This window comes from Cryptomeria japonica, chromosome 4 (genome assembly GCF_030272615.1).
Source record: "Cryptomeria japonica chromosome 4, Sugi_1.0, whole genome shotgun sequence".
NCBI classification, from domain to species: Eukaryota; Viridiplantae; Streptophyta; class Pinopsida; order Cupressales; family Cupressaceae; genus Cryptomeria; species Cryptomeria japonica.
Genome location: NC_081408.1, coordinates 603,645,562 through 603,659,149, shown reverse-complemented (window position 1 = coordinate 603,659,149; position 13,588 = coordinate 603,645,562). Strand labels below are relative to the sequence as shown.

At 38.8% G+C, this 13,588-nt stretch overlaps 1 protein-coding gene across 2 annotated transcripts in view; it reads left to right on the top strand.

The window, feature by feature from the left end:
• LOC131061086 (AUGMIN subunit 3) overlaps positions 1–13,588 on the top strand; it is a 242,100-nt gene that overhangs the window by 41,205 nt on the left and 187,307 nt on the right. The window lies entirely within an intron of this gene.

Sequence of the window (13,588 nt, the reverse complement as noted above, 5' to 3'; positions counted from 1 at the left end):
GCTACTTGTAAAGTAACCTTCAACGTGGAGTCAAATCTATAGTTTGGAAGTCTATCTATTCTTCCATGGCTTTTTAATATTATAGTTTATACTCTTTTTATTTATGTACTCTTATTATAAACATGCAAGTGAACGCAAACTCATTTTTGAGCACCAGAAAATAAATTTTGTTCTTGAAAAGGGTGACTCTGATAATGGGACATTCCTTGTCTTACAGGAATATTGTCCCGAGCATCAAACTAGATCAGTTGCTCTCTTAGTTTCAATTTCTAATGAGTAAGAACTTCTGCTTGCAGAAGTTATTATTTTCCACTTTAGTGAGGTAATCAATGCTAAATTTCATTTCTACTGATTTTGTAGGGTTATGAACAGAAATTCTAGAATGCTAACATATAGAATTGTTGTGATTGTACTTGCCATATCATTCACTAATATAAATCCTTCAATATACAACTTATTATTAAATTCTATTCCAAAGTGGGGACATTACAGTCCGCCCCACTCAAGATTGCTTGTCCTCAAGCAATGATCATGGAATGTTCAAAATGATTCCCAATATGAAATGGCAAGTACAATCACGACAAGATTATAAGTGGAGAAAAATAGAGTGGCAACAGTGTAATGGCTCCTTCTTCAACCTAGGTGTTTGGCTAGGACCCTGTAGCCTATTTCATTTTCGTAGGCTGATTCGAGGCTTGGTTAGGGAATATTTTTAATCAATTAAATTTAAGTTGTCACACTTCTTTGGGAGGCTTTTGAGCCTAGTTATCATCCAACGCAGCCTTTATTCGCTTGTTTAAGACTGCCGCAGCCTCAGAAAGAGGAGTTGCAACTTCCTTTTGGCTGTTGTACAGTTTATGAAGGTGCCACACCACTCTACCAAGGGGCTGTACCATCGTATGCGAACCATACATCTTCAAGGATGGTCAAAAGTATGTGGTGACTGCTGATTGGGACTGATATTCATCTTTCAGTTGAGGTCAGCAATAAAAATGATGAATATTTGTATTTTATTAGTGTCAACAGTTCTGCTTGGAATTTCTGAGTGTAATAGTTTGCAACAGTTATTCATATATTTATCATTTGTTTACTAGTGCATATATCATTCAGTAATTTTGTTAAAGAAATGTTGTTTTCAGCATTTGAAGATGAGAAAGTTAATTCTGTTGTAACTATTTGTGATATGTTGACACAATATTGAATGCAAACTATCTGATGAAATGACTATATGACAATAATTGTGAAAATTGCAAGTTGGGTCAAAATTTTTCTGGGTATTGTTATTACAAACAGCAAACTGAAAATTTTGAAACAAAGTCCCACAGTTACAACTAGAAGCCAATGTATCACAACCCTGGTTTTGGCCTTGTGCATCTTTGGCAAAGCATACTTCCTATAAAGATGAATAGGTAGGACTTAAATGGTCTCATTGTTGAAGTTATCTTGAGGAAAAAAAGCTGATTTATGATTTCATCAATTGAAAAGGAGTTGTTTGGAGATTTTATTTGGCAATAAACCCATTCCACCAGTCAATTGCTGAATCCAAAGGCGCTAGTGATCTGACCTTAGAATTCTGTTTGCATTTGTCCAAGGGTCTTTATGTATCTAATTTGATCATGACACCTAGTCCTTTTTGAAATTCTAGAGTATAAAATTTCATATAAAGAAATTATGTTGTCAGTTATTTGTTTTCGTGTCACAAAGGAAAACTAAGAAATAGAAGTAAATTGGGGCATCATGATTTTCAACTCCATGGCAATAAGCTGAGAAATAATTTAACATATCATGTTTCATAGAGAAATTTAATAGAATATTAAAATATGTTAATTTTAGTATTAATGCTCATTCAGTGTATATTCTATTATAGAAAGATCGTCTTTGATCTTCTCAGCAGTTTCTTTTTAGAAACTTGCTATTCTTGTAAATAGCTTGTATTATTTATGAGCGTTTTGCTCATTCTGATTAATTCAATCAATTCTTTGAAATCCATTGCGTGTTTTCGCACTGTTTTATGGTATCAGAGCTACAGGAATTTTTTCGAAATTTTTTTTAATCCTAATTTCCAATTAGTGGAAATTTTCGAAATTATTTTGTTGGAAAAATTTATCAAAGTTTTTTTCGGCTTCTGGGCGGAATCGTCGGTTTTTTTTGGCGTCGTGTTTTACCGCGACCTGTGTTCGCGCAGGGCCGTAGTTTTTTGGCGTTCCGTCTGCAACCTTCGTCCCTGGTGGTGTCCGCGGCTCTGTGCAAACCCTGGGCTCGTTTCTGCTCTCGGCGTCGCGACCTCCGCCTGCAACGCCACCCGCGCCTGTTCCCGTGACCTGTTCGGCGACCAGCAACCCGCGCGCTCCGTGATCTGTTCGCGTCGCGATCTGAACACGTCTGCAGGCTTCGGCGTCGTCACCTCCAGCGGCGCCACCTGCAACTCGTCATTTTCTGCGTCATTTTCTGTCTGCAAACAATGGCGCCGACCTCTGCAAACTTTGATTGAAGTTCTTACCTCCAGTTTTTATCGAAGTTCAGTTTTTCTTGCAGATTCGTGGTGGGTTTTTCAAACTCTCATCTGGGTTGTTGTCCATTTTTTCTGGGTGCCTCGATTTTCGTGCCTCGATTTTCGAGCCCGCGAATCCAGATTCTGACAGGAGAATCCTTCTGGGTTTTTTGCACACTTTTCTGGGTTGTTGGATTTTTCTGGGTCAGCCAGGAATTTTTCTTGGGAAACGTGCAAATGGCTTCTCTAACCAATCTGATGTTAGAAGGCAGTCAACGCTTTAATGGTCACAACTACAACATCTGGAAACAGCGTATGTTGACCATTTTTGAATATAGGCGTCTTGACCAGCTTGTTTTGGGCAAAGAACTCAGTCCTGGTACACCTGGTGCAGATCAAGATAAGTTTGATGAACGCAATCGGGAGGCAGTCATGCTTCTCAAACTCTCAGTAACTGATGATCAGTTACCGCAGATTCCTTCCGGCAAGACAGCTTCTGACATTTGGAAGCATCTGAAGGAATTGCATGAGACATCCGACAAGAGCCGAGCATTCTTTCTGAAGAATCAGTTGTTCTCCATTATGATGGACGAACGTATGTCCTTACAGGAGCACCTCACGAGGATTAAGGACATTCGAGATCAACTCGAAGCTATTGGTCGGACTATGGAGGAAGAAGACATGGTTGTAATCACTTTAAAAAGTCTTCCGAAATCGTATGAACACTTCATTGAAACCCTCAATATTACTTCCACTAATGTTGATCTGAAGTTTTCAGAACTATGCACCAAACTTCTCCAGCAGGATCGCTGGAAACAGCAATTTGGTAGTGGTACTACATCAGCCTCCTCGGAAAATGCCTTCACAGCTCAATCCTTTCAGAAGGATAAAGGCAAATTTCAGTCCTCTCAGTCTTCTCAGCAGAAAGGCTCTTCTCAGACACAGGATGGAGCTAAGAAGAAAAATGTGCAGTGCAATTACTGTCACAAGTACGGCCATATGAAGAAAGATTGTCGTCAGAGGCTCGCTTCTGAACAAAAGAAGCAGGGAGGGTCACACCAGAAGGCGCATGTTGCGGAACATTCCGAGCAGAAGGAGTCCGCCTTTTATGCTTTTATGGCTAAGAGGTCTTCAGATCATGCCAGGTCTTCTGCTTGGTACATCGACTCTGGTGCATCACATCACTTTTCTCATCGGCGTGACTGGTTTACAGACTTCTCACCTTTCAGTGATTCTGTTGTATTTGGCGGAGGTGAGGAGTATACAGTTGTTGGCAGAGGCACTGTTCAGATACAGTCTGGAGGCAGGACTCTCCTTTTTCTGAATGTGTATTATGTTCCTGGAATGGAACTTAATCTGCTCTCTGTCAGCCAGATTATGAGGAATTCTCCTCAACTAGATGTGGTGTTCAGTGCTCACAAGTGCTCCATCATTGATCGGGAGACTCGTCTTACTGTTGCTGTTGGTCTAGAGGATCATGGCCTATATAGGCTTCTTGACACTGGTGATTCTCCTGAAGTGGCTCTGGCAGCTCGTGTTTCTCCTCTTAGCACTTTGTGGCATCAGAGATATGGACATCTCAACATTCAGTATCTCTCTCAGCTGTCTCGGGAGGGACTTGTTTTAGGGTTACCTGATATTCAGACTCAGCATCTTGGAGTATGTGGCGCCTGTCAAGCTGGCAAACAGCATCGGACTTCATTCCCACATGGAAAGTCTTGGCGCGCATCTAAGGTACTTCAATTACTTCATGCTGACATTTGTGGTCCTATGAATACATCTTCTGTTACTGGTTGCAAATATTTTTTGCTTATTGTAGATGATTTTAGTAGAAAGATGTGGGTTTACTTTCTTAAACATAAATCAGCTGTATTTAGTATCTTTCAGAAGTTTAAGTCCTTTGTTGAAAAAGAGTCTGGACATAGTATCATTACTCTTAGGACAGATAACGGGGGGGAATTTTGTTCCTCTGCATTCTCCAACTTCTGTGATACCCATGGCATCAAACGCCAGTTGACTACACCCTACACTCCTCAGCAAAACAGTGTTGTCGAGCGTCGCAATCGTACGGTTGTTGAGATGGCTCGTTCTATGTTACAACACAGGAGTGTTCCGAATAAGTATTAGGCTGAAGCAGTATTTACTGCTGTCTACCTTCTTAACCGCTCTCCTACTCAGGCTGTTAAGGGGAAGACTCCAGAAGAGGTTTGGTCTGGTCGGAAGCCTCAGATCAGCCACCTGAAGGTTTTTGGCTCTGTTGCCTATGTTTGGATTCCAGATGCTAAGCGCTCCAAGTTGGATTCCAAAAGTCAGAAACTTATGATGACAGGATACGGTGATCACCATAAGGCCTACAGACTGATAGATATAGACACTGAACGTCTTATCTTCAGTCGTGATGTTGTATTTGATGAAGACAGAGGATTCTTTCAGTCCCCTTCTTCTGAGCAGAATTCTGAGGATCAGTCTCACAGTGTTCTTATTCCATTAGGTTCGCCTGATGGGAGGGATGATGCAGAATCTATTTTCGATGATGCACTACCTGAGTTCCCTCCGGAGAATAATCCTCCTCTTGCTGCTCCTGTTCCTGATCCTGAGCCTCTTCCAGCTCCTCCAGATGTTAGCACTTCTACTCTCCGGCCTAAATGGTGGGCCAAGACCATTGGTGATCTCAGGGATACTGAGCTCATTGAGGGTAGAACCTCCCGTAATAAGAGCAAACAGCAGCATACAGTCAATTTTGCTCTCATGGCTAACATACACAGTGTTTTTGAACCTCAGACATATTCAGAGGCTAAAGGGATACCTGAGTGGGAACAGGCTATGGAAGCTGAGTTCCAGAGTCTTCAGAAGAATCACACTTGGGCCCTTTCTGATCTTCCTGCAGGGAAGAAGCCCATTAGCTGCAAATGGGTGTACAAAGTAAAATACAAAGCTGATGGAACCCTAGACAAGTATAAGGCTCGTCTTGTTGCTCGTGGGTTCTCACAGAAAGAAGGCATTGACTATGAGGAGACTTTTGCTCCTACAGCCAAAATGAGTACCATACGGCTCGTTCTTGCTTTGGCAGCCCAGTTCAGTTGGAAAGTCCATCAGATGGACGTCAAGAGTGCCTTTTTGAATGGTGACTTACAGGAAGAAGTCTACATGACGCAACCCCCAGGATTCAAGGTTGCTGGTCAAGAACAGAAGGTCTGTAGACTAGTCAAAGCACTCTATGGTCTGAAACAAGCTCCTCGGGCTTGGTACATGAAAATTGATAAGTACCTGACAGATCATGGCTTTCAGCGGAGTCCATCTGATGCAAACCTGTATATCAAGCATACTAGTAATGATATTCTGTTTGTGGTTGTCTATGTGGATGACTTAATCATTACTGGCAGTTCAGCACAGTTGATCACTGGGATCAAACAGGATTTGTGCCGCACTTTTGATATGACAGATTTGGGACTTCTACATTACTGCTTAGGAGTTGAAGTCTGGCAGACTGAGACCAGTATCTTTCTCTCTCAGTCCAAGTATGCCAGAAGTCTTGTGGACAGGTTCAGAAAGCAGGATTGCAAACCTGCCTCTACTCCTATGGAACCCGGGCTCAAACTTTCAGCTCAGTCATCCTCACCAGTTGTGGATGAATCTCTGTTCAGGCAACTAGTGGGCAGCCTCATCTATCTTACTGCTACTAGACCTGACATCAGTTTTGCAGTGAGCTACATTTCACGCTTCATGACAGCTCCCAAGGCTGATCATTGGTTAGCAGCGAAGCGTGTGCTGCGTTATGTGAGTGGCACTTCTGATTATGGACTTCTGTACACTCGGAGTTCTGATCCTATACTCAGTGGTTACACAGATTCTGACTGGGCAGGTTCGGTTGATGACCGTAAGTCTACAGCAGGGTATGTGTTTAGTTTGGGATCTGGTGCTGTCACATGGACTAGTAAGAAGCAGCAGGCAGTGGCTCTCTCCTCGACAGAAGCAGAGTATCGGGGAGCAGTTAAGGCATCTTGTGAGGCGGTTTGGCTTCGGCGAATGCTTGCGGATATGCATGTCTCCCAGGCAGGTCCTACTCCCTTGTTCTATGATAATCAGGGAGTGCTCAAACTCGCCAAGAATCCAGTCTTCCATGAAAGAACCAAGCATGTGGAAACGCATTGTCACTATATTCGACAACTGGTTGAAGACGGATCCATCCAGTTGCTGTATGTTCCTACCTCGGAGCAGCCAGCAGACATCTTCACCAAGCCCCTTGGTCCTGATAAATTTGTAAAATTCAGGGGGTCTATAGGTGTAGTTAATAGATTGAGCATTAAGGGAGGGTAATAGAATATTAAAATATGTTAATTTTAGTATTAATGCTCATTCAGTGTATATTCTATTATAGAAAGATCGTCTTCGATCTTCTCAGCAGTTTCTTTTTAGAAACTTGCTATTCTTGTAAATAGCTTGTATTATTTATGAGCGTTTTGCTCATTCTGATTAATTCAATCAATTCTTTGAAATCCATTGTGTGTTTTCGCACTGTTTTAAAATTGTCTTGCATTGATCAATTTATCTTGCATGTAGAACCTTGTGGATAAGGAATTCATTTGTGATGTACTTATTCTTCAGTTGCCATTGTCATTCTCACTTGTTTCCCATATCATTGATGAGTTTTGGGTTCTTCATAGTGTAGCTCGTAGACTCGAACTCAGAGAGTACTTGGCAAGCCCAAAATTATTGACTTGGCAAAAACTCGATAACTTAAAAAATACTAAAATTTTCTAATACATAATTTTTTGTTTTGGCAAAATTCAATTACAAAATGTATCAAACGAGTCTAAAAACCATGAGTAACTGTTTTGTATTAAATTTGATTCTTCAATACATGTGGATTACAAAATCATCATTATGCACAGCTGGATAGTGGAACTGGATACAATAGCTAACTACTAATTGATAACTATTATGAATTTATGATGATTGTCTTTCAAAATCATCATCACAAATTTTATACCTAGGCAAGTTAAAAATCTAACAATTTGAAGTCATGTTGGTATGTGAAGTCATTTTTGTTTATCCATTATTTATTATATAGTTGATGGCAAGTCTAAGATAGTATTTTGGGACATAAATACTTTCGGCAAATATTTTGCCATTCAACATGTTTGGCAATTTTTGACCAATTTTTGACAAATCGTTGTGTTTTATTTAACAAATTTAAATGCAAAGAAAAAAGAGAAGAAATTCCTACCTCGTAGATTCATTGAGTTTTTGTGAGTACTCGCCAAAAAACCCAGCAAATTCTCACTGGAAAATCATCTCTGCAGACTCATGAACCAAACTTCCAAATACTCATTTGGTAAAAAAATCTGAGTACTTGTAGGATTTGTGAAGTATGCTTCATAGTATCTTAGTCATTGTCTGAACTATATTTTGAATCTTGTCTCTTTAGTGACTTTTTACTTAAGAAGTTCAGGTGCATTAGGGTTGACATTTGGTGATGATAGTATGTTTGCTTGATCTTCTCTTTTCATCCTTCATACCAAAGTTTACATGTCTGTTCATAAATGTTTGACCAAGAATACATGGGGATGTGTCTCTTGCCTTTTGCTGGTGGCCTCATTTTTTGGGAGATTCCAAGGATGTGGGGACACCTCAAAAATGTCCAATCGCCGTCCATTAACCCTTGAGTCTACTAGGAAATGTCCAAAAACCTTGTAAAAAATGACCCATAAACATAGGGGATGGTTGGCCATTCTTGTCACAGTTAAGGACGCCAATGAGGTCCCTTGATCATTGTGTTCTCCCTCTGAAAAAGCAAAAAAAAATGTTATAAATGAAAACTAAAAAATGACTTGTGCTGTGGGCCCTTGTGCCACACCGAGCCCTAAATGCATAAAACATAACCTCTTGTCCATTGCAAACCACATTTTCACATTAAAAAAAATTGCAGTGGCAGAGTTGAAAAAAAAATTGTTGATTGTTTGAAGAGCAGGCAACGTAGTGAGCATCCAGTAGGATAGTAGCAAAGGTAAGTGTGTATGTTAATTTTTCATTTAAAAAGTTTCAAGGATTAAAAGTTTTGATATATTGTTTTTCTATTTTTAGTTTGCATTTGCATTCCATTTTTTTTAAGATAACAGTATGGGCAAGAACAGTGATAGTAGTGAACATGGAATGGAAGCAAGAGATGAAAAGTTCCGATTGGGGGTTCATTAGGTGTGGGTGAAGTAGGACATCCACTTAATCCATTTGAGTGCCCTTCTGCCCTCTTTTAATGTAATGCAAAGGATTCTTTCAAATACTTTAAATCTCTTCTCCAATTCGTGATAGGTATATGAAGATCACACAGCAATTTCTGAGAGGAGGGGGGGGGGTTGAATCAGTAATTGAGCATTTCAATCTAAAAATCACTCATTTAAACTGAAAATTAAAAAAATAGGAGTGCATGAAGATAAGAGACACCAATATTTATCATGTGGAAAATCCTTTCAGGTAAAAAACCACGGTTGAACTGATTCTTTGAAAAAGAGAATGGGCACCAACTCAGTTTACACAAGTTTTCTGAGAGCACCAACTCTCCAAATAGAGAAGTCAACAATGATGAAGCACCCACTTCATCAAACAAGGCACCGGCCCCAAGTCTTTAAGAATGTCGTTCAAATTTAAGTTCATAATACATTCAGATTCAAAGCTTCAGAAATGATTTTCAATCTCCCCAAAAATAGGATTATTAACCACTATAATTTGAAGTCACAACATAACACATGCCTCTGAATCTATACGCTCTGCACAACCCTGCTGAACAGTCCAATATTACATTAACTCAACAATCTCTGTAATATATAAAAACTTCACTCTCTAGCATCTCAAACTTTCTTAAACAAGAGATAGTCGTGCAACAACATCCCTGAGACACCTTGTCATATTTTTGTCAGTATAGCTCAACTCCATTAAAATTCGCACCACACACAAAAAAGGAATTCGTAATAAATCCCCTTTCAAAAACTGAAGATTCCTCTAAAAGGCTTGATATACACCAAATTTTTTCAAGAGAATGTATGTTATGCCCAGACGACAACATATAGTCACAACTCTTCTCCTTAAATGCACACGATTCCCCTTACGGTGTGCAACAACAGAAAATCCTTTTATCAAATCTTCACCCATTTGAATTCCCGCAAAAACAATTTTAAAAATGATTTTGAAAATCAGTAAGAAAATTTCCGGCAGCCTCCTTATTCCACACAGCTATTTTTATGCTTCCCTCCAACACGTCTCCCAATAAGACACTTTCAAAACGTCTACCAAAGAATGAGCATACGCCACTCAAAAAAAATTCGTTCCAAAAATAATACCGGCACTAGATGATAGATTCCAGAAAATTATTGCAGCACCACCAAAAGACATTCTCTATTCCAATACGCAGAGACAAATATACAACTCCCGGAAGAAAGGTTGCGGCTTCAGAGGACAAGCCAAATAAATCAAAGCCAAAAACGGAAGACATAAATGAAATCAGAAAAGTGCTAGAAAGCACGATGGTGCACATAATAATAACTGCAGAAAATTTACTCCCACGTCTTTCTCCCACTATCAACATCCAGCTTGCAGTCACTAAAAAAAACGAACAACAAGACTGACTTAATAAATTCGATTCCAAAAAAAAATTCCAGAATAAAGAAATTCGATTATGAAAATTGAAGCTTGACATGCCTCTTAAATTTCATCACATTTGCCTTAAAAGAAGTTCATTTCCTTAAACGAAATCAAATATTGAGGAAGGAAATGAGCCTCACTAGACTCATAAGATTTGATGATGTGGCTAACATGGCTTAAAGTCTAACTGAGCAGCAGACATATTTGCCAAATAAGCACTAAGTTGACTAGAGAAGGCACACACAGAAACAACTCCAATATACACACAGGTAGCTTCAAAATTTGACATGAATGACAAATATTTCAACAAACTCTCCCCGTTTGTCCTTGATGGCAACATCATCTCCAACTTGCAACCTCCTGAAACCAAGAAGATATGACTTCCCCTGAAAACCTGCTCCCCCTTTGACATCAATGACTGATACACAACTGGCAAGCTGGAATCAACCAAAAACCGATACAAATTCACAAACAAAACCACAAACTTTGAATAGGGGTATAAAAAATACAATATATACTCCCCCTGAGTAATACAACCCTTCAATGATGGATTGAAACCACTCCTAACTGTTGTCTTAACCTTTCAAAAGTATCTCTAGGCAAGGGCTTAGTGAAAAGATTTGCAATCTGATCTTTAGTAGAAACATGTTCAAGCTTTACCTGCTGATCATTGACTTGTTCACGCAAGAAATGATACTTTATTGGAATGTGTTTAGTTCTAGAATGCAAAACAAGATTTTTAGATAACTTAATAGCACTCTTGTTATCACATGAAATAGAAATGGGATGATTGAAATCTACCTTGAAGTCTTTCAAAGTTTGCTTCATCCAAATAATTTGTGGGCAATAGGACATTGCTGCAATATATTCCGCTTCAGCTGTAGAGAGAGAAATAGAAGCTTGCTTTTTACTATGCCTGAAACCAAACACTTCCCAAGGAAGAAGGCACCTCCACTTGTGCTCTTCCTATCATCAACTAAGCCACCCCGATTTACATTTGTGTATGCTGTAAGTAAGAAATCATTTCTACGTGGATACCAAAGGCCATACTCTACAGTACCTTTAAGATACTTGAAAATTCTTTTGACTGCATGAACATGTGTCTTCTTAGGGGCAGCCTGAAATCTTGCAACATATCCTACAACCTGCATTATATCAAGCCTAGTAGTTGTAACATACACCAAACTACCTATCATAGACTTGTAAAGAGTTTGATTAGTATCTGATGATTCATCATCCTTACTGAGTTTACAACCAGTGACTATAGGAGTACTAACAGGAGTACAATCTTCCATTTTGAACCTCTTCAACATTTCTCTAATATATTTAGTCTGGGAAATAAATATATCTTCCTTAGATTGATGAATTTTCAGCCCAAGAAAAAGTGACAGCTTTCCCAACATTGACATTTCAAACTCCATCTTCATATTATTTGCAAAAACTTAACACATTTGCACACAATCACTTCCAAACATTAAATCATCAACATAAACAACCACAATCAGCATATGTCTACCTTCCTCTTTGATATATAAGTTGTTAGCAATGCCTCTTCTAAACCCCTGCTGAATCAAATAACTATTTAGTTTGTTATACCAAGCATGGGGTGCTTGTTCGAGGCCATAAAGTGCTTTCTTCAACTTGCACACATAGTCTTGATTCTCTAATAAAACAAAACCATCAGGCTGTTCTCTATATACCTCTTCATTTAAATCACCATTTAAAAAGACAGATTTAACATCCATTTGAAAAACTATAAATCCTTTAAAAAAGGCAAAAGCTAAAAACATTCTAATTGCCTCTAATCTAGCAACTGGCGCAAAGGTTTCATCAAAATCTATTCCTTCAACTTGAGCATAACCCTTACACACTAACCTTGCCTTGTTTCTCAACACTTGGCCATCCTCATTCAATTTGTTCTTGAAGATCCACTTTTTGCCAATCACATTCTTGTTCATAGGCCTCGGGACAAGTTCCCAAGTTTCACTCTTACAGATCTCATTTATCTCTTTTTTCATGGCTTCAACCCAAGATTTATTTTTTGTTGCCTCCTCAAAAGTCTTTGGTTCAATCATCGACAACAGTGAAATATCATCATCTTCATAGTAATTAATATTCCTTGTTGATGCTCTAGGTTTGTCCTCTTGCATAATCTGATTAATAGGATGGTTCTTTTCAACAAATCTTGATGTAGTCTTGAGATTGTAGTTTTGTTTCTGTCATATGAAGTTGTAGAACCAGCTGATGCATCTACTGTTCCTCCTTCAAAATGTGTACCAACACCTTCATTCTGATTGGTTTCAGGGGTATTACCAGCATTGTTACTAGCTGTCCCAGCTTGTGTATTGGTAGAAGTTTGTTGATCAACACTTTCAACTTGATCATTTTGCAAGCTATCATCACAACTTTGCAATTTCTTAGAGAAGTTAGTAGTCTCATGAATTTTCACATTAGTGCTTTCAACTATCTTATTTAACCTCTTATTGAAACATTTATAGGCTTTACTTTTAGAGGAATATCCTAGGAAAATACCCTCATCTGCTCTAGGATCAAGTTTGCCTAAGTTATCTTCAATTCTCTTAATATAACAAGGGCTGCCAAAGATCTTAAAATATTTAATAGTTGTTGCCTTACCATTCCATAATTCATATGGTGACTTGTTATGTTTTGCCCTGACCAACTTTTTGTTCTGAATATAGACAGTTGTATGAACTACTTCTTTCCAAAAGCAATCACTTACTTTAGATTCGTTCATCATACTTCTAGCCATCTCTTGAACTGACCTATTTTTCCTCTCAACCACCCCATTCGGTTGAGGTGTCTAGCAGCTGAAAATTGTCTCCTAATACCATACTTCTCACAAAAACTCATAAAGTCGTTAGAGGTAAACTCACCTCCATTGTTTGATCCCAGGCATTTTATCTTCAATCCCTTCTCATTTTCAACCAAAGCTTTGAAAGTTTTGAACTTGTCCAAGGCTTCAAATCTTTCCTTCAAAAAGGCCACCCAAGTCATACGTGAGTAGTTGTCAATTAATAACATAAATTATCTCTCACCTTGCATGCTTGCAACCCTTGTTGGTTTGCACAAATGAGTGTGAACCAGTTCTAGAGGCATTGTGCTTGAGTACTCCTTTGCTTCAAAACTCCTATGAGTTTGTTTACCCAATTGACAGTCTTTACACACTCTGGCAGATGGTTTAGTTAGTTTTGGCAAGTCTCTCACCACTTCTTGCTGATCTGAACAAGGCTGTCAAAATTTATATGACCAAGTCTCCTGTGCCACGACCAAGATTCATCAAGTAGACTTATGTAACAAGTTTCACTTTTAGCATCCTCAAGAATGTATAAATTATTCACTGCCCTACTAGCTTCAACAATATAAATTCCATCTTTACTAATCTTGTAATTGTTAGAACTGAAGGTTAAACTGTGACCTTGATCACACAATTGACTAACACTA